The sequence below is a fragment of the Procambarus clarkii genome, chromosome 16 (genome assembly GCF_040958095.1).
Source record: "Procambarus clarkii isolate CNS0578487 chromosome 16, FALCON_Pclarkii_2.0, whole genome shotgun sequence".
In the NCBI taxonomy this organism is placed as follows: Eukaryota; Metazoa; Arthropoda; class Malacostraca; order Decapoda; family Cambaridae; genus Procambarus; species Procambarus clarkii.
In genome coordinates, this window is record NC_091165.1 from 39197406 (window position 1) to 39224657 (window position 27252).

At 43.7% G+C, this 27252-nt stretch overlaps 1 long non-coding RNA gene across 1 annotated transcript; it reads left to right on the plus strand.

Annotated features, from left to right (window-relative positions):
- Positions 1-27178, plus strand: LOC138365429 (uncharacterized). Its single transcript, XR_011228808.1, has 3 exons — positions 1-152; positions 4021-4242; positions 26935-27178. It is a non-coding gene; the product is annotated as an uncharacterized lncRNA (long non-coding RNA).
- The last annotated feature ends 74 nt before the right edge of the window (positions 27179-27252 follow it).

Genomic DNA, 27252 nt, shown 5'->3' on the forward strand with positions numbered 1-27252 from the left:
GACGCCTCACCGCCAGCACACACACCTGGAGGCTCCATGACTCGTCTGCCTCACCTGGGAACTCTGCCACGATATTTGTGTGTGTTGTCACCTTCTTCAGCCACACCTCGGGCGCTCTCCTCCGCCAGCCACCATCACCTGGACCCCAACAGGTAAGTCAACAAGTGTCTCCTACCATATAAATCATATAAATTTATTTCTAGTCTAGAAATAAAAAATGAATTTTGGAGAACTGATTTTTCAATTACCATCGACAGTGAAAAGAAACATAATAAATATTCAGAAAATTCGTGTTAGAATTATTAATCTTACTTTTTCGGTCATATTTAATAATATATGCCTACAGGAAAGACTGCTACCAAAATATACTAATATATATATATATATATATATATATATATATATATATATATATATATATATATATATATATATATATATATATATATATATATATATATATATATTTGTCCAGAAACCAAAGAGAACGCCTTGAAAGAAGCCAACGTCGTCTACACCTTCACATGCCTACTTGGGGACGACAGTCAGACCCAACGATCTCAGTATAAAGGCAAAACAACAACGTCTCTTTCTAGGCGATTAACAATGCATAAACAACAGGGCTCCATCAAGGAACATATAATCTCTTCCCACAACCAGACCATCACCAGAGAAATCTAAAAAAGCAACACAGAAATTATCGAGAGATGCAACGATAACGGGAAACTCGACATCAGCGAGGCACTACGCATCAAAAAGTCAAAACCTGCAAATAACAGCCAATTAACACATAATTATATTCTACCCACTTCAAGACCCCGAACCAGCACAGTAGCAAGAAGATAAATGTATACCTATTGTTATATACCCATTGTTTCGTATTCTGTCGGTCTTTTCCCATTGATTTGTTTCCTGTCACCTCACCCAAAAACCTTTGTATCCTATCATCTCACCCAAAAACATATATATATATATATATATATATATATATATATATATATATATATATATATATATATATATATATATATATATATATATATATATATATATATATATATATATATATATATATATATTAGTATATTTTGGTAGCAGTCTTTCCTGTAGACATATATTATTAAATATGACCGAAAAAGTAAGATTAATAATTCTAACACGAATTTTCTCAATCTTTCGTACATTTCTTTTCACTGTTGGAGGTAAATCAAAAATCAATTCTCCAAAATTCATTTTTATTTCTAGTCTGACGCGACACGAGCGCGTTTCGTAAAACTTATTACATTTTCAAAGACTTTAGTTTACAAATACACAACTGAATAGAACTTACGCATCTCCGATTTTATATCTACATTTGAGTGAGGTGGATGGGGTGAGGTGGCATTAATAGGGTATTAATTTCATCCATACTCACATACTCAATGCTTCAAGATCAGATAAGGAAAAAGTCAACCTCCTAGCAGTTTGTGTCCCCTATGGTGACCTTCCAGCAGTCCCCGTGTGTCTGCAACAGGCACACGTCTAGAGCCAGAGGACCTCTATGTGGCACCGGCCCTTCGCCTTGCTGCTCTGATTCGCAATGAATGCAAGTGAATTTACAAAAGGGTGGCAGAAGATCAATCCGGACTGCATTGGCTGGAGTGTGGAAGTTCCAAGGGCTGGCATGCAAGACGCAGCGAAGTTAATGCCTTCACCGAGAAGAGTCTTGTCTCAGCTCAGTGCCCAGCAGAGAGAGAACTTCGCATCTCAACGGCGTTTGACGATCCTGCACTTCACCCACATGGCATCACAATATGATCCTGGAAGTGGGGGCAGACAGTTGGCACTCACCTAGATGTGCTTGCTGGGGTTGAGCTTTGGCTCTTTGGTCACGCCTCTCAACTGTCAATCAACTGGTGTACAGATTCCTGAGCCTATTGGTCTCTATCTTATCTACATTTGAAACTGTGTATGGAGTCAGCCTCCACCACATCACTGCCTAATGCATTCCACCTGTTAACTCTGACACTGAAAAAGTTCTTTCTAACGTCCCTGTGGCTCATTTGGGTACTCAATCTCCACCTGTGTCCCCTTGTTCGTGTTCCATCTGTGGTAAACAGTTTGTGTTTGTTCACCCTATTAATTCCCTCTGAGAATTTTGTAGGTAGTTATCATGTCTCCCCTTATTCTTCTGTTTTCCAGGTACTTGAGGTTTAGCTCCCTTAGCATTTCCTCGTAGCTCATACCTCTCAGTTCCGGGACGAGTTTGTTGGCATACGTCTGAATCTTTTCTAACTTTGTCTTGTGTTTAACTAGGTATGGGCACCAGGCTGGAGCTGCATATTCCAGGATCAGTCTGACATAAGAGGTATACAAGGTCCTGAACGATTCCTTACACAAGTTTCTAATGACAGTTCGTATGTTGGCCAATCTAGCATATACCGCTGATGATATCGTTTTGATGTGGGCCTCTGGGGACAGGTTCGGTGTGATATCAATCCCCAGATCTTTCTCTCTATTTGACTCTTGCAGAATTTCACCTCCCAGATGGTACCTTGTGTTCAGCCTTCTGCTCCCTTCGCCTAATTTCATTACTCTACACTTGCCTGAGTTGAACTTTAGCAGCCATTTTCTAGACCATTCCTCCAGTTTGTCCAGGTCATCCTGTAGTCTCTGTCTATCTCCATCTATCTTGATTCTTCTTATAATTTTTGCATCACCAGCAAACATTGAAAGGAATGAGTTTATACCCTCTGGAAGATCGTTTACATATATTAGAAACAGGATGGGGTCCGAGTACAGAGCCCTGTGGGACTCCGCTGGTGACATCTCGCCACTCTGATGTCTCCCCCCTCACAGTTACTCGCTGTTTCCTGTTGCTTAGATACTCCCTTATCCACTGGAGCACCTTCCCTTTACTCCTGCCTGTTGCTTGTGTAACAGCCTTTTATGGGGCTGATACACATTATGGTGATATACTGAGTAACTAACAATAGGTAGTTTTGTCATCACGCCCCCTGCCCTCGAGGGGGTCACGCCCCCTGCCCTCGAGGGGGTCACGCCCCCTGCCCTCGAGGGGGTCACGCCCCCTGCCCTCGAGGGGGTCACGCACCTACCATCCAGGAGGTCAAGTTACTCGATGTCAAGGCGGTGTTATAAACCGCCCCGTGTAGCCTAATAATGTAGGTCCGTCCCCTATGTGAGTTACTCCCGCTTGACCAGATATAGGAGCCAGGGAGATGAATTAAGCCAAGCAAACGTCATTACATGTGACTGTGGAGGAGGCGAGCGGCGGGTGAACATCTTTAAGGAAACTATGTGAGATGTCGACAGCCTGCGACGTGACGTCTTATGACGTCTTAAGACGTGTCTTGAGTTGTGAGGGTCGGAAGAGAAGGACGTATATACGTCGCTACAAATCTCCAGAAAGAAGCTTATGGAGAAGAATTTGCAAGGAGCTACGTGAGTAACGTGCTGCTCTGAGGACCCCACGGTGTGTGAATCCTTCAAGAGGATCATTCGGACAAGTGTTCCTGAGTAGCAGGTGTTCCTTGACCCCTCACGCTCAGGTCACGACTGGCAGGAGCCGACTAGTGCCATTCAGACATAAACCTGTGGGCGACCTGTCCCGGCGCCATATTTGTCGCGTCGTGGACAAGCGTCGTCACGTCATCCTTTTGTGGTAAGAACCAGATATATTGTCTTGTGTTGCTTCTTGCTGCAAGATCGTCTGACCAGGGATCTTGTAGAGCGTTTGTCAATGAAGATTAGAAAGTTTGTGGAGAAAATGAAGTGATATAATGAGTTTAAGGGGACTTGGCATAATGAAGGCGGGAGCGACATATGGTCGCGCGGCCAGGTTCAGTGGACAACTGACGGGAGGGCGCCCCCCGCGGAAGATTATCACTGTGGACTCGCCCAAACAGGGGAGGACCCCCCTCGACGGTCGGAATAGGACACTATAAGGTGAAATTTGTTTGTTAAATATTATTTATGTTTTGATGGCATATATGTTATTATTTTGTGGTACTCGAATTACAGGTTCATATACGGTGAACGGATCATGGATCTACTTAATTTGCGGACCCACTGATGGATGGTCCCAGTAGTGATGCTCGGGATGACCAATCACCATAGAGGAGACTGGTTACGTGTAGAGAGATTGGCTGATCGTCCGGCCATGATACAGAGGCCGGCTGTGTGAACAACATTATATGTGTGAGAGGTGGAGGGACTCATGTTGCACGCCTCACACAATGCAAGGTGAGAACGTTGGTATTTGTTGAGTGTGTTAAATGACTTGTACGAAGCCTGGGGCAGGACAGCGAGGCGCAGGGGAGTGCTGGATCCGGATTCACGAAGCAGTTACGCAAGTACTTACGAACGTGTACAGCTTTCCTCAATCTTTGACGCCTTTGGTTACATTTTTTAAACAGTTTATAGGCATGAAAACTTGCCAATCAACTGTTGTTATTGTTATAAACAGCCTCCTGGTGCTTCGGAGCTCATTAACTGTTTAATAATTATAAACAAAGCCGCCAAAGTTTGAGAAAAGATGTATAGGATCGTAAGTGCTTGCTTAACTGCTTCGTGAATCTGGCCTCAGGACACGAGCTTTGTACTCACCTAATTGTACTCACCTAATTGTGCTTGCGGGGGTTGAGCTCTGTCTCTTTGGTCCCGCCTCTCAACCGCCAATCAACTGGTGTACAGATTCCTGAGCCTATTGGGCTCTATCATATCTACACTTGAAACTGTGTATGGAGTCAGCCTCCACCACATCACTTCCTAATGCATTCCATTTGTCAACCACTCTGACACTAAAAAAGTGCTTTCTAATATCTCTGTGGCTCATTTGGGCACTCAGTTTCCACCTGTGTCCCCTTGTGCGTGTGCCCCTTGTGTTAAATAACCTGTCTTTATCTACCCTATCGATTCCCTTGAGAATCTTGAATGTGGTGATCATGTCCCCCCCCTAACTCTCCTGTCTTCCAGCGAAGTGAGGTTTAATTCCCGTAGTCTCTCCTCGTAGCTCGGGTACTAGTCTGGTGGCACACCTTTGTGTTTTGTAATAAATGTTTGTTAGACAACCGTGGTTAATCGTGTCCTGTTTATGAGTTCTTGACGCTGGGGAGCCTGAGGAGGACGGGAAGACGGCCAGGGAAGAGCTCTTCTTGTCAAGATGTATTTCTTTGCAATATTGCACGTCATGAGGCTTCCATGAAGCTAGGAGCCGGGAAGTGCCCACTTACCCTTCAAGATGTACAGCCAAGTGTCGTGTTGATAACGTCATCACCTCACATAACAGTTTGTTTGTTCCAAGCCTTGACGTCCACTCATGTTTTCTGAGACAGCTTTTGTCATGTCACTCAATATGAGGATTATTAATGTGGTTAACCTTCACTACCGTGTGAACAAGTGTTTGCTTAGGCATAAAACTCTGTAACTTTACCATGTTGTTGATAAACATGTTCAACAGGATGAACATGTTCACCAAGATGAACATGTTCACCAGGATGAACATGTTCACCAAGATGAACATGTTCAACAGGATGAACATGTTCACCAAGATGAACATGTTCACCAGGATGAACATGTTCACCAGGATGAACATGTTCACCAGGATGAACATGTTCACCAAGATGAACATGTTCACTAGGATGAACATGTTCACCAGGATGAACATGTTCACCAGGATGAACATGTTCACCAGGATGAACATGTTCACCAGGATGAACATGTTCAGCAGGCGTGCACAAGAACACCTCCCCCGGGTGCTCCTGGTGACACAGGGACCCTCGTGATAACCATGATAACAGGTAACGATAACCTGAAAGGTTTTATTAAGTTGTTATCAAGAAGGAGGAGAATCACCGATATTTGTACTCAGTATTTGTAAGCTGACCCCCCTCCCCGGTGGCCCTCTCACTATCACCATCACCATCATGCACTATCCTCCACCATCATGCACTATCCTCCACCATCATGCACTATCCTCCACCATCATGCACTATCCTCCACCATCATGCACTATCCTCCACCATCATGCACTATCCTCCACCATTACTCACTATCCTCCACCATCATGCACTATCCTCCACCATTACTCACTATCCTCCACCATCATGCACTATCCTCCACCATCATGCACTATCCTCCACCATTACTCACTATCCTCCACCATCACTCACTATCCTCCACCATCATGCACTATCCTCCACCATCATGCACTATCCTCCACCATCATGCACTATCCTCCACCATCACTCACTATCCTCCACCATCATGCACTATCCTCCACCATCATGCACTATCCTCCACCATCATGCACTATCCTCCACCATCACTCACTATCCTCCACCATCATGCACTATCCTCCACCATCATGCACTATCCTCCACCATCATGCACTATCCTCCACCATCATGCACTATCCTCCACCATCACTCACTATCCTCCACCATCATGCACTATCCTCCACCATCATGCACTATCCTCCACCATCATGCACTATCCTCCACCATCATGCACTATCCTCCACCATCATGCACTATCCTCCACCATCATGCACTATCCTCCACCATCACTCACTATCCTCCACCATCACACACTATCCTCCACCATCATGCACTATCCTCCACCATCACACACTATCCTCCACCATCACACACTATCCTCCACCATCACTCACTATCCTCCACCATCATGCACTATCCTCCACCATCACTCACTATCCTCCACCATCACACACTATCCTCCACCATCATGCACTATCCTCCACCATCATGCACTATCCTCCACCATCATGCACTATCCTCCACCATCACACACTATCCTCCACCATCATGCACTATCCTCCACCATCATGCACTATCCTCCACCATCATGCACTATCCTCCACCATCATGCACTATCCTCCACCATTACTCACTATCCTCCACCATCACTCACTATCCTCCACCATCACACACTATCCTCCACCATCATGCACTATCCTCCACCATCACTCACTATCCTCCACCATCACTCACTATCCTCCACCATCACACATTATCCTCCACCATCACTCACTATCCTCCACCATCATGCACTATCCTCCACCATCACACACTATCCTCCACCATCACTCACTATCCTCCACCATCACTCACTATCCTCCACCATCACACACTATCCTCCACCATCACTCACTATCCTCCACCATCACACACTATCCTCCACCATCACTCACTATCCTCCACCATCACTCACTATCCTCCACCATCACTCACTATCCTCCACCATCACTCACTATCCCCCACCATCACTCACTATCCTCCACCATCACTCACTATCCTCCACCATCACTCACTATCCTCCACCATCACTCACTATCCTCCACCATCACTCACTACCCTCTCTAGTTGAGACTGCTTACATTTTGGGATCATTTGGATCACCATTAATAATAATATGGAAGAGAAGATGTACTAGACGAGAGCAGAGGGATGCCAGGCCTTAGCGGACACGGGACTGTCCCGCACTGAATAGCTTTTATCACGTCTTGCTGAATAGCTTTTATCACGTCTTGCTGAATAGCTTTTATCACGTCTTGGCTGAGTGGTATATATATGGCGATCATCCAGCATTCACCAGGATCCTGGTTCGAACCCCGCTCTGCTCCCTTGATTTTCTCACTGATGTGTCTTACCTTACGGCTGAGTGGATAGCGTTTCGGATTCGTAGTCCTGAGGTTCCGGGTTTGATCCCCGGTGGAGGCGGAAACAAGCGGGCAAAGTATCTTTCACCCTGATGTACCTATTCACCAAGCAGTAAATAGGTACTTGGGAGTTAGACAGCTGCTACGGGCTGCTTCCTGGGGGTGTGTAACAAAAAGGAGGCCTGGTCGAGAACCGGGCCGCGGAAACGCTAAGCCCCGAAATCATCTGAAGATAACCTCAAGAAGATACTATTGTGATTTTCTTGTTCAATAATAATAATATTATTAAAATTATAATAATAATAATATGAAGAAGAATATTTGTATTAACTATTCTTCTTATTATTAGTAGTATTATTGTGTCTATTAAATTCCAATCGGGAATGTTGGGCACGTTTCTTATCACCTAATGCATCTGTTCACCTGGCAGTAACTAGGCACTCAGGAGTAAGTCAGCGTGATGTGGGGCTGCATCCTGGAGAGGGTCAGTGGCCCGACTTTGTCGAGGCCTTGATGTAAATCTAACGTATATGTATACATCCAGAGGCTGCCTGTCCCCCAGAAATAAATTATATAATTATTATTATTATTGGCATAAATTACTTGGTTCTGATACACACCCTAACCTATCTAACCTAACCTAACCTAACCTACCTAACCTAACCAAACCTAACCAAACCTAACCTAACCTTACCTTACCTTTCCCCTTGCATTTACCTTCCTCTAGGATTTTCCCTCCTCCTCACCTCTCTTTCTTGCCTAATTTAATGCCCGTGTCTCCATCTTTCCCATTACGGGTTATTCTTTCCCGTGCCACTTCTTGGGTGGCTTACTCTCCATCAATCACTCTCTCCCAGTTACAGAACAGTTAGTTACAGAACTGCTTTAGAGCACAGCAGTTACAGCCGCGATCTCAGTATTCATTACCACCAGGAGGACCCGTCACTAGCCACACGGGCACCAGGAAACACTCAAGTTTTACATACTGTCTCTTTCTTTCTGTCTGTCTCTCTCTTCACTGCCCAGTTCTTGTTGCTTGCTTGCTTGCTTGCTAGTAGTGCTGGGAAGTTTGAGCTCTTCCTCTATTGAACGCATATTTTCCATTTTCTTTGACCCTGTCGCAATTTCTGTTGAACCAGTACTGTTTTTTCTGTACACAATCGACTTAAGAATGGTCCAGGACGGACCGAAACGTCGTCGTCGTCTCTTCACTTACTAGTGTGTGGTCTGGTCAACTGTTTTCTGGCTATGCATCTCTATTTTTGGTATACATTTTTTTCGTTCCTTAACTAAATCTCGCAAGATTTATCATTTACTTCCTTGCCTGACATGTCTTCCAATCCGAAATTCCAATTCCATGTTTTTGCCCGAAACGCATTGCGTAATAGTGGCTTTAGGCATTGTATGTACTAGCTCTATCTATATATCAATCCATTAATGTAACATCACTTGTATGTATGTACCTTACCTGAATAAACATATTTATTTATTTTAATCAACTTTGCTAAGTTTCCCATAGTGTCCTCTCATGAAATCAAGGTTATTGATTTTGCCAATGTCGTGTTTCCCTATCATATCTAGTTATACAATTATAAATGGTTTGTTTCTACAACCTGATCTTTCAGTTCATTCTATTTCCCCACTACTCTCACGCTAAAAAATAACTTTCTAACATCTGTATGACTCATCTAACATCTGCATGACTCATCTAACATCTGTATGACTCGTCTAACATCTGTATGACTCGTCTAACATCTGTATGACTCGTCTAACATCTGTATGACTCGTCTAACATCTGTATGACTCGTCTAACATCTGTATGACTCGTCTAACATCTGTATGACTCGTCTAACATCTGTATGACTCGTCTAACATCTGTATGACTCGTCTAACATCTGTATGACTCGTCTAACATCTGTATGACTCGTCTAACATCTGTATGACTCGTCTAACATCTGTATGACTCGTCTAACATCTGCATGACTCATCTAACATCTGTATGACTCGTCTAACATCTGTATGACTCGCCTAACATCTGTATGACTCGTCTGACATCTGTATGACTCATCTAACATCTGTATGACGCATCTAACATCTGTATGACTCATCTAACATCTGTATGACTCGTCTAACATCTGTATGACTCGTCTAACATCTGTATGACTCATCTAACATCTGTATGACCCGTCTAACATCTGTATGACCCGTCTAACATCTGTATGACTTGTCTAACATCTGTATGACTCGTCTAACATCTGTATGACTCGTCTAACATCTGTATGACCCGTCTAACATCTGTATGACTCGTCTAACATCTGTATGACCCGTCTAACATCTGTATGACTTGTCTAACATCTGTATGACACGTCTAACATCTGTATGACTCGTCTAACATCTGTATGACTCGTCTAACATCTGTATGACTCATCTAACACCTGTATGACTCATCTAACATCTGTATGACTCGTCTAACATCTGTATGACACGTCTAACATCTGTATGACTCGTCTAACATCTGTATGACTCGTCTAACATCTGTATGACTCATCTAACACATGTATGACTCATCTAACATCTGTATGACTCGTCTAACATCTGTATGACTCATCTAACACCTGTATGACTCATCTAACACCTGTATGACTCATCTAACATCTGTATGACTCATCTGAGTTTCCAGTACAAAAAAACTCATGTCCCTTCGTTCTACTGGTATTCATTCTGAACATTTCGTTTATTTTCACATTGTCAATCCCCATGAGTATCTTACATGTTTCTATCATGTGTATGTGTCTGCTGAATCGAGCTGTTAGCTCTTGGACCCCGCCTTCCTAATCAATTTTATTTTTCCAGTATTATGTCTACTGCATGTATTTATCTTACCCACGCACACACAGACACACACATACACGGCGTGTGTGGCTGTGTGGATAGCACGCTGGACACATAATCCTGTGGCCCGCGTTCGATTCCCGGCGCCGGAGAGAAATAAAAATGGACAGAGTTTCTTTCACCCTGATGCCTCTGTTACCTAGCAGTAAATAGGTACCTGGGAGTTAGCCAGCTGTTACGGGCTGCTTCCTGGAGTGTGTGAGAATGTGAAAAAATAGTTAGCTAGTAGTTAATAACAGTTGATTGATTGACAGTTGAGAGGCGGGCCGAAAGAGCAGAGCTCAACCCCCGCAAGCACAACTAGGTGAAAATACACACACACACCCTGGAAGCAGCCCGTGGCAGCTGTCTAACTCCCAGGTACATATATATACTGCTAGGTGAACAGGCCCACCATGATGAAAGAAACTCTGCCCATTTGTTTCCGTCTCTACCGAGGATCGAACCGGGGGCCCCTTAGGACTACGACCCCAGAGCGCTGTCCACTCAGCCGTCAGATCCATGAATATCTCTTATTAACATTTCAACATTTTTGTGTTTTATAATTTATTGTTCTTTAATTCTCAGCCAGTAACACGTGACGTGACGTGACGTGACGTGACGTGACGTGACGTGCCGTGACGTGACGTGACGTGATGTGACGTGCCGTGACGTGACGTGACGTGACGTGACGTGATGTGACGTGCCGTGACGTGACGTGACGTGACGTGACGTGATGTGACGTGCCGTGACGTGACGTGACGTGACGTGACGTGATGTGACGTGCCGTGACGTGACGTGACGTGACGTGACGTGCCGTGATGTGACGTGCCGTGACGTGATGTGACGTGACGTGACGTGACGTGACGTGCCGTGACGTGACGTGACGTGACGTGACGTGACGTGATGTGACGTGCCGTGACGTGATGTGACGTGACGTGACGTGACGTGACGTGATGTGACGTGACGTGACGTGACGTGACGTGACGTGACGTGATGTGACGTGCCGTGACGTGACGTGACGTGACGTGACGTGCCGTGACGTGACGTGATGTGACGTGACGTGACGTGATGTGACGTGACGTGATGTGACGTAACACGTGACGTGCCGTGACGTGACGTGCCGTGACGTGACGTGCCGTGACGTGACGTGCCGTGACGTGACGTGCCGTGACGTGACAGTGACGCCCAGGTCCTCGTCACAACTTACATACGTCTCATGTTTACGTGTAAATTGTTGGTTTACGTGTAAATTGTTTACATGTAAACATGTAATATTACATGTATTTTATACATGTAAAACATGTATAAAATATTTGGGCATATTTTTACTAGTGGCTGTCACGGGGTGTTCAGCCGGCGTGTTGACCAGGTTCGAGTCCCGGTGTTGGCATGGCATGATTTACACCCCATGCTGCCCGGCCTGGCGTTATCCTGTGTCATGATAACATCCTCTTGATGTTATCATGCTCAACCTCTTCTTAGTCAGCAACTCTTGTTCTCCACGTCTCTTGTTCTCCACGTCTCTTGTTCTCCACGACTCTTGTTCTCCACGACTCTTGTTCTCCACGACTCTTGTTCTCCACGTCTCTTGTTCTCCACGACTCTTGTTCTCCACGTCTCTTGTTCTCCACGACTCTTGTTCTCCACGACTCTTGTTCTCCACGTCTCTTGTTCTCCACGACTCTTGTTCTCCACGACTCGTGTTCTCCACGACTCGTGTTCTCCACGACTCGTGTTCTCCACGACTCTTGTTCTCCACGTCTCTTGTTCTCCACGACTCTTGTTCTCCACGTCTCTTGTTCTCCACGTCTCTTGTTCTCCACGTCTCTTGTTCTCCACGACTCGTGTTCTCCACGACTCGTGTTCTCCACGACTCTTGTTCTCCACGACTCTTGTTCTCCACGTCTCCTGTTCTCCACGACTCTTGTTCTCCACGACTCTTGTTCTCCACGACTCTTGTTCTCCAACGACTCTTGTTCTCCACGTCTCTTGTTCTCCACGACTCTTGTTCTCCACGACTCTTGTTCTCCACGACTCTTGTTCTCCACGTCTCTTGTTCTCCACGTCTCTTGTTCTCCACGTCTCTTGTTCTCCACGACTCTTGTTCTCCACGTCTCCTGTTCTCCACGACTCTTGTTCTCCACGACTCTTGTTCTCCACGTCTCTTGTTCTCCACGACTCTTGTTCTCCACGTCTCTTGTTCTCCACGACTCTTGTTCTCCACGACTCTTGTTCTCCACGACTCTTGTTCTCCACGACTCTTGTTCTCCACGTCTCTTGTTCTCCACGACTCTTGTTCTCCACGACTCGTGTTCTCCACGACTCTTGTTCTCCACGACTCTTGTTCTCCACGACTCTTGTTCTCCACGACTCTTGTTCTCCACGACTCTTGTTCTCCACGACTCTTGTTCTCCACGACTCTTGTTCTCCACGTCTCCTGTTCTCCACGACTCTTGTTCTCCACGACTCTTGTTCTCCACGACTCTTGTTCTCCACGACTCTTGTTCTCCACGACTCTTGTTCTCCACGACTCTTGTTCTCCACGACTCTTGTTCTCCACGACTCTTGTTCTCCACGTCTCCTGTTCTCCACGACTCTTGTTCTCCACGTCTCTTGTTCTCCACGTCTCCTGTTCTCCACGACTCTTGTTCTCCACGACTCTTGTTCTCCACGACTCTTGTTCTCCACGACTCTTGTTCTCCACGACTCTTGTTCTCCACGACTCTTGTTCTCCATGTCTCTTGTTCTCCACGACTCGTGTTCTCCACGACTCGTGTTCTCCACGACTCTTGTTCTGCACGACTCTTGTTCTCCACGACTCTTGTTCTCCACGACTCTTGTTCTCCACGACTCTTGTTCTCCACGACTCTTGTTCTCCACGACTCTTGTTCTCCATGTCTCTTGTTCTCCACGACTCTTGTTCTCCACGACTCTTGTTCTGCACGACTCTTGTTCTCCACGACTCTTGTTCTCCACGTCTCTTGTTCTCCACGTCTCTTGTTCTCCACGACTCTTGTTCTCCACGACTCTTGTTCTCCACGTCTCATGTTCTCCACGACTCTTGTTCTCCACGACTCTTGTTCTCCACGTCTCTTGTTCTCCACGTCTCTTGTTCTCCACGTCTCATGTTCTCCACGACTCTTGTTCTCCACGACTCTTGTTCTCCACGACTCCTGTTCTCCACGACTCGTGTTCTCCACGACTCTTGTTCTGCACGACTCTTGTTCTGCACATATTGCAACAAGTCACTGCACATTACGACACTGGTCTTCAGGAAATATATTTACACTGACGCACTGTTGTCAGGACGATCACTTCTGGCTCCTGTTTTTTGGTTATTTTGAACAAGATTATTTTTGTGCGTTGGGCGATGTTTTTGTTGGGGAGGAAAAAGCTGTACCCGGAGGTGGCCATCGTCCTCTGTCAGCCCCCACCACCACCACCACCACCTTCCCCCGCTCGTCCTGTAGAGTGGTGGTGGTGGGGAGCTGGTGGTGGTGGTGGTGGTGGTAGGGAGCTGGTGGTGGTTGTGGTGGTGGGGAGCTGGTGGTGGTTGTGGTGGTGGGGGGCTGGTGGTGGTTGTGGTGGTGGGGAGGTGGTGGTGGTGGTGGTGGTGGGGAGCTGGTGGTGGTGGTGGTGGTGGTAGGGAGCTGGTGGTGGTTGTGGTGGTGGGGGGCTGGTGGTGGTTGTGGTGGTGGGGGGCTGGTGGTGGTTGTGGTGGTGGGGAGCTGGTGGTGGGGAGGTGGTGGTGGTGGTGGTGGGGAGCTGGTGGTGGGGAGGTGGTGGTGGGGAGGTGGTGGTGGTGGTGGTGGTGGGGAGCTGGTGGTGGTTGTGGTGGTGGGGGGCTGGTGGTGGGGAGGTGGTGGTGGGGAGGTGGTGGTGGTGGTGGTGGTAGGGAGCTGGTGGTGGTTGTGGTGGTGGGGGGCTGGTGGTGGTGGTGGTGTCAGGGTTGGGGCTGGAAGAGCCCCGCCGCCCTCAGAGTGAGGGCTGAGCCAACAGGCCAGGAGGCACCGTGGCCTCCACTCTACACCTACGCCACTAGAGGCCACAAAAACACTTTCACTGGTAAAGGTTTGATAATTTTAATCTCTTCAGTAACAAGTAAGGAAGGAGACCAGCAGAGCGTGAAGCAGAGGGTCGAGGCGCCGCCATACTGCGCCCTCGCGCGGTGCTGCCTGAAACCTGCCGCTTTTTTTTTTTTTTTTTTTTTTTTTTTTTTTTTTTTTTTTAGCAGGGATAATCCTGCGCGGGCCCTAAGCCTCTGGCTGGCCCACTGGGCGGGCCCTAAGCCTCTGGCTGGCCCACTGGGCGGGCCCTAAGCCTCTGGCTGGCCCACTGGGCGGGCCCTAAGTCTCTGGCTGGCCCACTGGGCGGGCCCTAAGCCTCTGGCTGGCCCACTGGGCGGGTCCTAAGCCTCTGGCTGGCCCACTGGGCGGGCCCTAAGCCTCTGGCTGGCCCACTGGGCGGGCTCTAAGCCTCTGGCTGGCCCACTGGGCGGGCCCTAAGCCTCTGGCTGGCCCACTGGGCGGGCCCTAAGCCTCTGGCTGGCCCACTGGGCGGGCCCTAAGCCTCTGGCTGGCCCACTGGGCGGGCTCTAAGCCTCTGGCTGGCCCACTGGGCGGGCTCTAAGCCTCTGGCTGGCCCACTAAGTGTTGCTTGTTTCTGTTTTACTTGGGCGGAGGATGAGTCTTTATGACTCGTATGGTCGCTTCAGTAAGATTTTGTCACATGTGTTTAACAACTTCCTCTGCTCTGTTGAATCTAAGTTGAAATCGTAACGGGTTTGTAACTGTGCACTGTGTTAGATAATGTTCCAGCGGTCTGTCGGGCATTTCTCCAAAGTGTTGACATTTCCTCTCATCTTCTGGAACCTGTAAGCCTATTTCCCACGCACATGGGTAAACCTGCCGCTGAATGTTGCGAACTCGAGGACTAAATGTAGCGAATTTGTAGCAAAAAAAGCCCAATATTTTGTTTAGTGACTGCTACTTTTAACAAAATATTACATGAAATATTATTCATTGCTGAATAATACTCTATGTGTTAAAAGGAGAAATACATATCATACATACCTACTTCATGATTTTAATGGTTTTATTAATATTATTAATACATGTATTTAATGGAAAATGTGATAATAGGGGTAACTTATTAATATTTGGTGCATGAAGCATAATTATATGAGTGACGTCCCTCCACGTCTTCACAGTTGAAGAGTATCAAGAAGGTCTCCCTCTGCAGACACGTCCTCATTCTTGCATGTTGCAGGATCACGTCTTAACATAGATGTGGGCGGTTGCAATGATGATCAACATGTCGCGGTTCTTCAAGATATATTTTGATTCTCAAGATTCATGTCAAAATCTCCAGTTTTATTTTATTTTTCAGTTTTGTAGTTAGTTTAGTTCATTTATTATGCACCCCATACCCATCTTGTGGGCGGTAGTGGAAAGGGTTACAGAGGCACATAATGGGCTCAGGGACTGAACCCCACAATTCATTTAGCTAAGCAAGTTACAATCTTGATGAGCTAGTTACAAAATTCAGTATAAGTCGTCACATCAACAATGGGTTCGAGATCGATCACAAGTACAGTTTCTAAATTAAGCAACTGACATATGTGGAGAGCTAGTGTCACAATTGATATGTTTGTCCTGCACACCGCCCCCCATCCAGTGGGCAGCGGTGGATAGGTTACAATCACTTAGTTACTACCTACAGTTAGCAAACTGGGGATATTTGGCTAAAATTTCTGGTAGTAGATCATTTTGAATGAAATATTGACACATCGTTGGAACATTGGTTATAGAATTGTCTCTGAATTCACGTATCTTTTCGCACTCCATCACATAGTGACGGAGGGTGTGCGAATAATTTTGTTGACACAGTTTACATTTGGTCAGGTCTACATCAGCAGATAATGAGAATTCCCAGAGATACTTGTAACCGAGTCTAAGCCGAGCAGTAGTAACATCTAGAAGTCTACTGATTTTATTGGATGAACCATAGATGTGTGGCTCCTCTTGCATGATAGTATGATGATAGATGGAATTACTGGTTTTGTAGAAATTATTTCTTATCAACAACGTTCTTGACAGCTGTTGCTTTGGTCCAGATTGGCGATTGATACTGGAATTTGTCCCTCACAATCCTTGGCCTAGTCACTGATTAACAATAGACGACACTGTCATTCTATTTCACTATAGTTAGGTTTTCAGCTAGAACCAGTGGAAGTTGACGTGTGGCTAAGGCATATGCGAGGTGACAACTTGTTCTTCATCTTTGTCAAAGTTCTAACATTACGAGGAATGCGGGAAAGAAGTTCTTTGCAAGTTCTCGCTGAACAGTTATGGCATCTTTGCTGAACATGTTTAACCTGTTCCTGGGTTAGAACCTTGTCAATCATCAATCAGTGTTTATTTTAAAGAATGTGTGTGTAGAAATAAGAGAAGAGTGAGGCACAATAACAGGGGCAGGTGGTCCACACACTGATGATAACACTCTTACACAAAGCGTTTCGGGCAAACAAAAGTTTCGGAAGCGATTGTGTTGTCCGTAAAGGGTCAGAAATGTAGAAAATTCGCCAAATCCACTTTTTCCAGAGGCAGATAAACGGAATTGAAGTCCAAGTTAACATGAAGCTTTGCATGATCAGGATCCCAATTCTTCTGAGCTTTCTAAGACGGAAGTTTTCTGAGTCAGTGTGAAGACTGTACCGATCATTTGTTGATAAAGTAAATTAGTCCTTTCAAAACCATTTAGCATTACTTTGAGGAATGTGAAGTATAAAGCCTAATGTCAGCGGTCAGAGTAAATTGAAAATTGCCCCCTTGTAACATGAGGCTGCGATAAACCTGTTTACCACAAGAGGCAGAAGCGATTTGGCAATGAGTTCTCACTAAAAAGTTAAATGATCAAGATTAAAAATGATTTAAATGGGTTAAATGATCCCCATTGATCTGAAAGCCGCTCTATACTACTCTTTCTTGCCAGCCATCGTCTTCCTAAGGTATCGGTGATGATACCTTAGGAAGGTATCATCACATACCTTAACATCATTTTTATCCGTCAGCAAATCCACCGTGGGCGCCCAGGATGCGTCTCAAGATTGGTAACTTCTTACGTTCAGATCGAATTCAATATCCAATCAGGGGATTAAAAAGATATTACGGACAATTTAAAAAGGGATTGTATGATAAATTATAAATATTTAACTTTGTGTCTTTTCAAAACGTTTCAATATTACATATTATAAATGCACAAATAGCCAATTATTGTCCTCTTATTAGTAGCCCCTATATAGAACTACGGGCTCGCCATAGCCCGTGCTACTGGAACTTTTTGTTCCAGGTAGCGAATCTTAAACAACAACAACAAGTCCAGATAACTTTAAAAAGTATCCCCAAAAAGTAGCACGTTCATAAATTCATAATTTAGTAGCGCTGGGCTTTCTAAAGTGGCCCAATTTTGACAAGAGTCGACCAAACAATGGATGCTACTGTTGTCCCGCGTAGCAACGCCGCCACGACACGTGAGCTGCTGTAAGATGAGAGTCAAGTCTATTATGAGGACCACAAGGGATCAAAGAGGGTTGGAGGAGGGAGCTGCCGGCGCTTATAATACCAGAGTCTCGACCCTATAGCTGGCCCGGAAGTGTGGCCTCAGTCACCTGCTCTCAGGGATAATTTATATTAGCTTCCCCTCAACACCGTTCTCAACGATGAAAATGGGAATTTTAAAAATAATGCCACACTCCAGAACTAATTTTTTTTGAGATATATACAAGAGTTGTTACATTCTTGTACAGCCACTAGTACGCGTAGCGTTTCGGGCAGGTCCTTAATCCTATGGTCCCTGGAATACGATCCCCGCCGCGAAGAATCGTTGTTACAACCAAGTACACATTTTACTGTTGCGTTAAACAGAGGCTACAGTTAAGGAATTGCGCCCAGTAAATCCTCCCCGGCCAGGATACGAACCCATGACATAGCGCTCGCGGAACGCCAGGGGGGAATTGGTTAGAATAGTAACTCATTACCGCAAAATTTGATTCTAATATGAAATCCATTAACCAAAATTGGGAGGCAAATGTGACGTCTCTGTACCATAAATAGGATGTTAAAAAAAACGACGTCATCGGCTAAAATGTATTAACTAAGCGACATCGTAGGTAAACAAGTGACGTCATAGTGACGTCATCCAGGAAATAAATACTAACCAATAGGGACAGACCTGAAAAAGGGAGGGTGATAGAGTGACGTCATAAAAACGGGAAAATACTCTGTACCTGGACCCGTATTTCCTGTATTTGATATACGTGAATGATCTCCCAGGCGGTATAGTCTCATTCCTCTCAATGTTTGCTGGTGATGCTAAAACTACGAGCAGGATCAAGACAGAGGAGGACTGCTTGAGGCTTCAAGAAGACCTGGACAAACTAAAGGAATGGTCGAACAAATGGTTGTCAGAGTTTAACCCGAACAAATGTAAAGTAATGAAGATAGGTGTAGGGAGCAGGAGGCCAGTTACAAGGCATCATTTGGGAGATGAAATCCTTCAAGAATCAATAAGGAAGATATGGGGGTTGATATCATGCCAGACCTGTCCCTTGAAGCTCACATCAAGAGAATATCATCAGCGGCATATGCTAGGGTGCCAACATAAGAAGTGCATTTAGAAACTTGTGTAAGGAATCATTTAGAACGTGCACATTACATATGTCAGACCAATCCAGGAGTATGCAGCTACAGTGGGGACTCCATAACTAGTCAAGCTCAAACCTTAACTGGAGAAGGTTCAAAGGTATGCCACCAGACTAGTACACGAGCTGAGGGGTATGAACTAAGAAGAGAGACTGCGGTAAGTCGCTGGAAAACAGAAGAGTTATGGGAGACATGATCACCACATACAAGATTCTCAGAGGAATTGATAGGGTAGATAAAGACAGTTTATAGTTGCTAGGGTACATAAAGACAGGGACGTGGAACCTCTGTACCCACGTGAGACACAGAGACATTAGAAAGAGCTTTTTCAGTGTCAGAGTAGTTAGTAAATGGAATGTTCTAGGAAGTGGTGTGGTGGAGGCTGACTCCATGCACAGTTTCTTAGTTAAATATAATAGGAGCCGAACAGACTCGGGGAATCGGTACACCAGTTGATGAACGGATGATAGGCGGGACCAAAGAGCCGAAGCTTAACACCCAGCAATTACAATTAGTTGAAGCTATTGAGTAGTTCTTCTGACGGAGTTTACGTTAGGTTAGGTTAGGTTAGGTTAGGTTAGGTTAGGTTAGGTTAGGTTACGTTAGGTTAGGTTAGGTTAGGTTACGTTAGGTTAGGTTACGTTAGGTTAGGTTAGGTTACGTTAGGTTAGGTTAGGTTAGGTTAGGTTACGTTAGGTTAGGTTACGTTAGGTTAGGTTACGTTAGGTTAGGTTACGTTAGGTTAGGTTACGTTAGGTTAGGTTAGGTTAGGTTAGGTTAGGTTAGGTTAGGTTAGGTTAGGTTACGTTAGGTTAGGTTAGGTTAGGTTACGTTAGGTTAGGTTAGGTTACGTTAGGTTAGGTTACGTTAGGTTAGGTTAGTTTACGTTAGGTTAGGTTAGGTTACGTTAGGTTAGGTTAGGTTACGTTAGGTTACGTTAGGTTAGGTTAGGTTACGTTAGGTTAGGTTAGGTTACGTTAGGTTAGGTTAGGTTAGATTTATTTATTCTGCGTTGACACCTCCCAGAGCTAATTGTTCCTGAGACTGAGACTGACAGCTCCGTGTTGTTATTTCTCTTCGTTAATACCCCCCTAAAAAAGGGTTATATATATGTATCTTTTGGGAACATTTTCGGTTTGGATGTGTGCGCGTGTGCTTACCTGACTGTACTAACTTAATTGTGCTTTCCTGTTGGCTACGTGGAGGAAGATCTAGTACTCGGGCCCCGACTCTCAGCTGTTGTTCCTGATCCTATTGTACTTCCCATATTTTTGAGCTTTGAGATTCGGTTCTTTGGTCCCGCCTCTCAACTGTCAATCAACTGGTGTACCGATTCCCCGAGTCTGTTCGGCTCCTATTATATTTAACTAAGAAACTGTGTATGGAGTCAGCCCCCACCACATCACAGCCTAATGCATTTAATTTACTAACTACTCTGACGCTGAAAAAGTTCTTTCTAATGTCTCTGTGGCTCATTTGGGTACTCAGCTTCCACCTGTGTCCCCTAGTGCGTGTACCACCCGTGTTAAATAATCTATCTTTATCTACCTTGTCAATTTCCTTGTGAGTTTTGTATGTTGAAATCATGTCTCCCCTAACTTTTCTGTCTTCCTGCGACGTGAGGTGCAGTTCCTACAGCCTTTCCTCGTAACTCATGCCACTAATACAGAGAGTAATCACACTATGACGAGGCATCAATGAGCAAATCCGCAGGAGCCGTGATGAGGGCTCTAGTCTATGCGCTGGGTGTTCCCAGGCACACGCTCTAGATAACTATGCCACAATATGGTCAAAAGAATTACCCCCAGTATGTGCCCCAGGTTACAATTCTTTTGACCATGTCGTTGCATAATTGACTCGCATCTCTTGCGGATTTGCTCATTGATGCCTCACGATAGTGTGATTACTCTGTGTGTATTGAAAGAGGAGCGTCAGAGGTACAACATTCCGAGATGACAGAGCCAGAGTGCATGGGGGGGGGGGACTCTGGTTGAGCTTCAGTGGAAGCCTCAGGAACCTTCGAGGGTTCAGTAATACACCAGGCTACAATCCTTTTGACCATGTCCCATAACATCGTATTCATTTCCTTAACGGAAATTAATCTGATTACAGATAAGTGATGAGCGGAGTACCGCAGGGGTCATTTTGGGGCCGAACTATTTTATCACATACATCAATGACTGGTGAGAATATGACAAACCACATCATCAAATTTTCTTATGACACTAAGATTTATGGTAAAATGGGAAGTGAAAACAAGATTGTGGCTTTACAAAGAGATCTAAATGAACTCCACAGATGGCGTTCATGTACTCTTCACGTACTGGCTTCGCGTTTTCTATTGATAATTCTCCCTTCCACAAATGGTCGAACGACAGGTAAATACTTTTTAATATTGAAAAATGCAAGCCGTTACATGTGGGACATAATAGTCCGCATCACAACTACCAAATTAACAACATTACCTAACCGCAGATTGATGAAGAAAAGGACCTCGAGTCAGAATCCAGCATTCAATGAAATAAATATAATATCTATATATTGCTTTGTCGAGCTCACAAGCAGCATTAGTAAAGCAGACCATAGTTGCCTACTGAGCTGTTCTATGAGAGTTCTCCCGTGAGAGTTCTACTGTGAGAGTTCTTCTTATGGGAGAGTTCTTCTATGAGAGTTCTTCTATTAGAAGCTTACCGTCTCCCCTCGCGTCACTCTGAAGCATCAGAAAACGAAACATTAGAAAATGTAAAAGATTCAGAGGGGAAACTCTCACAACACATTTTACAAACGTGATGAAACTTTATTAGCTATTAAATGTGTGCTATTACTTAATGGTGAATGCTAGAACATGAAGTAAGGGGTGATCATCTTAAGTTCTGGTTGAGTGTGCAACTTAAAGTGCATTACAGTGATATGTTGAGTACGTCTCAAGCAAAGCAAAAATGCATTGCAAATGAAGGGTCCCAAACCGTATATGAGCTCCCCCAATGGTAACAAGCTCTTCTTCTCTATATTAGTTTAAAATAAAACTAGGAAATAAATAATTAACATCATGAAATAAATTTCACTCACATTTATTCATCCTAAATATGTAAATTTTGTGTTTTGTTGCTTTTTGCAGTTATTGTGAATTATTAATATAATAATAATAGTAATAATAATAATAATAATAATAATAATAATAATAATAATAATAATAATAATAATGTTTATTTTAAGAAAAGTCATACATACAAAATAAGTTACAAGCAAAATGTTGGATTTCTAAATAGAACTAGAATATACTATGCCTAGAGTCTCTATGGCACAGCAGTAAAGCACTCTTTTGGCGTTTCGCGAGCGCCTTTGCCTGGGTTCGTATCCTGGCCGGGAAGGATTGACTGCGCGCCAATCCTTAAATGTAGCATCTGTTCACCCAGCAGTGAATGGTTACCTGGGGCCAGATTCACGAAAGTACTTACGCAAGCACTTACGAACCTATACATCTTTTCTCAATCTTTGGCAGGTTTTGTTTACAATTATTAAACAAGTAATGAGCTCCGAAGCACCAGGAGGCTGTTTATAACAATAACAGCAGTTGATTGGCAAGTTTTCATGCTTGTAAACTGTTTAATAAATGTAACCAAAGCCGTCAAAGATTGAGGAAAGATGTACACGTTCGTAAGTATTTGCGTAAGTGCTTTCGTGAATCTGGCCCCTGGTTGTTAAGACGATTTGGCGGGTCGTATATTCAGGAGAAAGTTAGGATTAAGATCCTGCCCAAAACGCTGTATGCTAGTGGCTTTACAAGACTGTATATTGCATATATAAATAAATAAAGCCACTAATACGCACAACGTTTCGGTCATTAAAGAATAATAATAATAATATTTTGTCAGAGTAATATACACAGGCAACCAGTGTATTGCCTGTGTATATACACAGGAAACCAGTGTATTGCCTGTGTATATACACAGGCAACCAGTGTATTGCCTGTGTATATACACAGGCAACCCGTGTATTGCCTGTGTATATACACAGGCAACCAGTGTATTGCCTGTGTAAATACACTGGCAACCCGTGTATTGCCTGTGTATATACACTGGCAACCAGTGTATTGCCTGTGTATATACACAGGCAACCAGTGTATTGCCTGTGTAAATACACTGGCAACCCGTGTATTGCCTGTGTATATACACTGGCAACCCGTGTATTGCCTGTGTATATACACTGGCAACCAGTGTATTGCCTGTGTATATACACTGGCAACCCGTGTATTGCCTGTGTATATACACAGGCAACCAGTGTATTGCCTGTGTATATACACAGGCAACCAGTGTATTGCCTGTGTATATACACTGGCAACCAGTGTATTGCCTGTGTAAATACACAGGAAACCAGTGTATTGCCTGTGTAAATACACTGGCAACCAGTGTATTGCCTGTGTATATACACTGGCAACCAGTGTATTGCCTGTGTATATACACAGGCAACCAGTGTATTGCCTGTGTATATACACTGGCAACCAGTGTATTGCCTGTGTATATACACTGGCAACCAGTGTATTGCCTGTGTATATACACTGGCAACCAGTGTATTGCCTGTGTATATACACTGGCAACCAGTGTATTGCCTGTGTATATACATTGGCAACCAGTGTATTGCCTGTGTATATACACTGGCAACCAGTGTATTGCCTGTGTATATACACTGGCAACCAGTGTATTGCCTGTGTATATACACTGGCAACCAGTGTATTGCCTGTGTATATACACTGGCAACCAGTGTATTCCCTGTGTATATACACTGGCAACCAGTGTATTGCCTGTGTATATACACAGGCAACCAGTGTATTGCCTGTGTATATACACAGGCAACCAGTGTATTGCCTGTGTATATACACTGGCAACCAGTGTATTCCCTGTGTATATACACTGGCAACCCGTGTATTGCCTGTGTATATACACTGGCAACCAGTGTATTGCCTCTGTATATACACAGGCAACCAGTGTATTGCCTGTGTATATACACAGGCAACCAGTGTATTGCCTGTGTATATACACAGGCAACCCGTGTATTGCCTGTGTATATACACTGGCAACCAGTGTATTGCCTGTGTATATACACTGGCAACCAGTGTATTGCCTGTGTATATACACTGGCAACCAGTGTATTGCCTGTGTAAATACACAGGAAACCAGTGTATTGCCTGTGTAAATACACTGGCAACCAGTGTATTGCCTGTGTATATACACTGGCAACCAGTGTATTGCCTGTGTATATACACTGGCAACCAGTGTATTGCCTGTGTATATACACTGGCAACCAGTGTATTGCCTGTGTATATACACTGGCAACCAGTGTATTGCCTGTGTATATACACAGGCAACCAGTGTATTGCCTGTGTATATACACTGGCAACCAGTGTATTGCCTGTGTATATACACTGGCAACCAGTGTATTGCCTGTGTATATACACTGGCAACCAGTGTATTCCCTGTGTATATACACTGGCAACCCGTGTATTACCTGTGTATATACACTGGCAACCAGTGTATTGCCTCTGTATATACACAGGCAACCAGTGTATTGCCTGTGTATATACACAGGCAACCAGTGTATTACCTGTGTATATACACTGGCAACCAGTGTATTGCCTGTGTATATACACTGGCAACTAGTGTATTGCCTGTGTATATACACTGGCAACCAGTGTATTGCCTGTGTATATACACTGGCAACCAGTGTATTGCCTGTGTATATGTTGTTTGTGCCTTTCATAATTAAATGTCAAAGTTTTCAGACAATTTGCCGAATTTCTTGAATAATTCATATATATGTTAGCTTATTCCTCGTTTAGTAGTGATATAATAGCTGACTCCTTGTTGGAAATTTCCAACACTTAATTACTAATCCCTAGTACACTAGGATGTATTTCCTGTACTAGGCGTCATAATCATCTAATACTTAATTACTAACCTTTAGTACTTCAAAAAAGTAATTCTTGTATTAACCATTATATTTTACTAATATTACTAACCAGTAGTGTAAATACATTAATTCATATTATTCTGCGTAGTAAGTATGGCAAAAGTTTCCCAGTATTTATGGTCGTGTTGCGTCAGCTCACATGACTGAGGGAAAAACATTTACATTTGCGAGAATTGTGTTAAATTCTCCTTTATTTCAGCATTCTTTTACAAGAATTATTAGCTGATAATATATTCACCCTTGATCCAGTAATATAATATTGTTTGCTGAGATCACTTTACATAGTTATGAACTGTTTTCACAGGGCATTCATGGAGGAATGAATTTCCTCTTTAGTCTTTTCATCTATGTGAACTTCGTTTCATAATAATTGTTACATAGTAAGAATTTAATTAATACTAGCTTTCTTATGATAAACCTTGTCTTTGTTATCTCGCATAGTTGGGCAAATTATAGGAGTTATTTTCTCCGTTCCAACACTCCGTGCTGCCGCGCATGCGCGGGCGAGACAGAGAAGGAGAAGGGGGAGAAGCAGCCATAGTTCTCAGAAAGAGAATCTAGATTTACCGTCTCGTTATTGCGTCATCCTTGCTACTGCAGACGTTAGCGTGACGGAGCAGCTTCACCATTTCTCAGACACCAGCATCGGCAAACTCTAAGGCCTTTATTACTTTTATTGTTCGTGAAACAATATAATATAAGATATGACGTTTGTCGTCATACTGCATGCGCACTAAAAATTAACCAACCCGTTCTCGCAAATTCGTAAAGTCAATATTGACTTATTAACTACGTGCTTAGGTGATATACTAAACATAATAGATACCACTAAAAAGATTCATAGAAAACACCGACCTTACCTAACCTTGTTAGTATCTTAAGATAAGCATCTTATTGCTTCGTAATTACAATTATTACTTAACCTATACCTATTATAGGTTAGGTAATAATTGTAATTACGAAGCAATAAGATGCTTATCTTAAGATACTAACAAGGTTAGGTAAGGTCGGTGTTTTCTATGAATCTTTTTAAGGGTATCTATTATGTTAAGTATGTCACCTATGCACATATTTAATAAGTCAATATTGACTTATTAAATTTGCGAGAACGGGTTGCAACTAACAAGTGAGTTTTATTTCAGGGCGCTCTCGCGTTTCATTTAGAAATATGTGTGGTATCATATCTCTTTAGATAGTATTTACATACTGCCCGTAATTCAGTTTAACTGAATGATTTCTTATGATAAAATTTATAATTTATATATGCATTCATTATTCTCATCATTTATGAAATTTATTATACATTACATGCATTATATAAACTAACCTTATAGATTAACCCCCCCAAAGTCTGTGATGGGAAGCGGCTCTATAATTTACAGTTCATTTATTATCCATTAATAGATTTATTATATTCATCAGAATTTAATTGTATTTAATCATAGAGATCCATAGGTCACTAGTTCTCTAAATTATTTATCTTTTTTAAAGAGTGGTCCTTCGAGCATATTAGAATTATACATTATTTTATTAGCATATAATCAAGAGCCAAATTTCCCAACACTCCTCGTTTATTTATATGTTAACTTACTCCTCGTCTTGTAATATATGTTAGCTTACTTCTAGCTTACTTACTTACTTCTTTTCTTACTTATTTCGAACATTTATGCATTGATTTTTTGGCTTTAAATTCTTACTAATCATAACCCTCAGATCCCTGAAACGTTTGAGATGTTAAACACGTTTCGCAAGCGTTTTGGCGTTCGTATCCTGGCCGGGGAGGATTGACCGGGCGCCAATCCTCAACTGTAGCCTCTGTACACCCAACAGTGAATGGATACCTGGTTGTTAAATGATTAGGATCAAGGACTTGCCTAAAACGCTACACGTGCGTGTGACTTTTACAAGAATGTAAGAACTCTTGTATATATGAATACATAAATAAAATAAAAATAAACTTAGGTGTTCCTTGCCTGGGAGCCGGGCCGAGCACCCTTACCAAGATAGGCTGTTGTTCTAGTTGGTGTTACA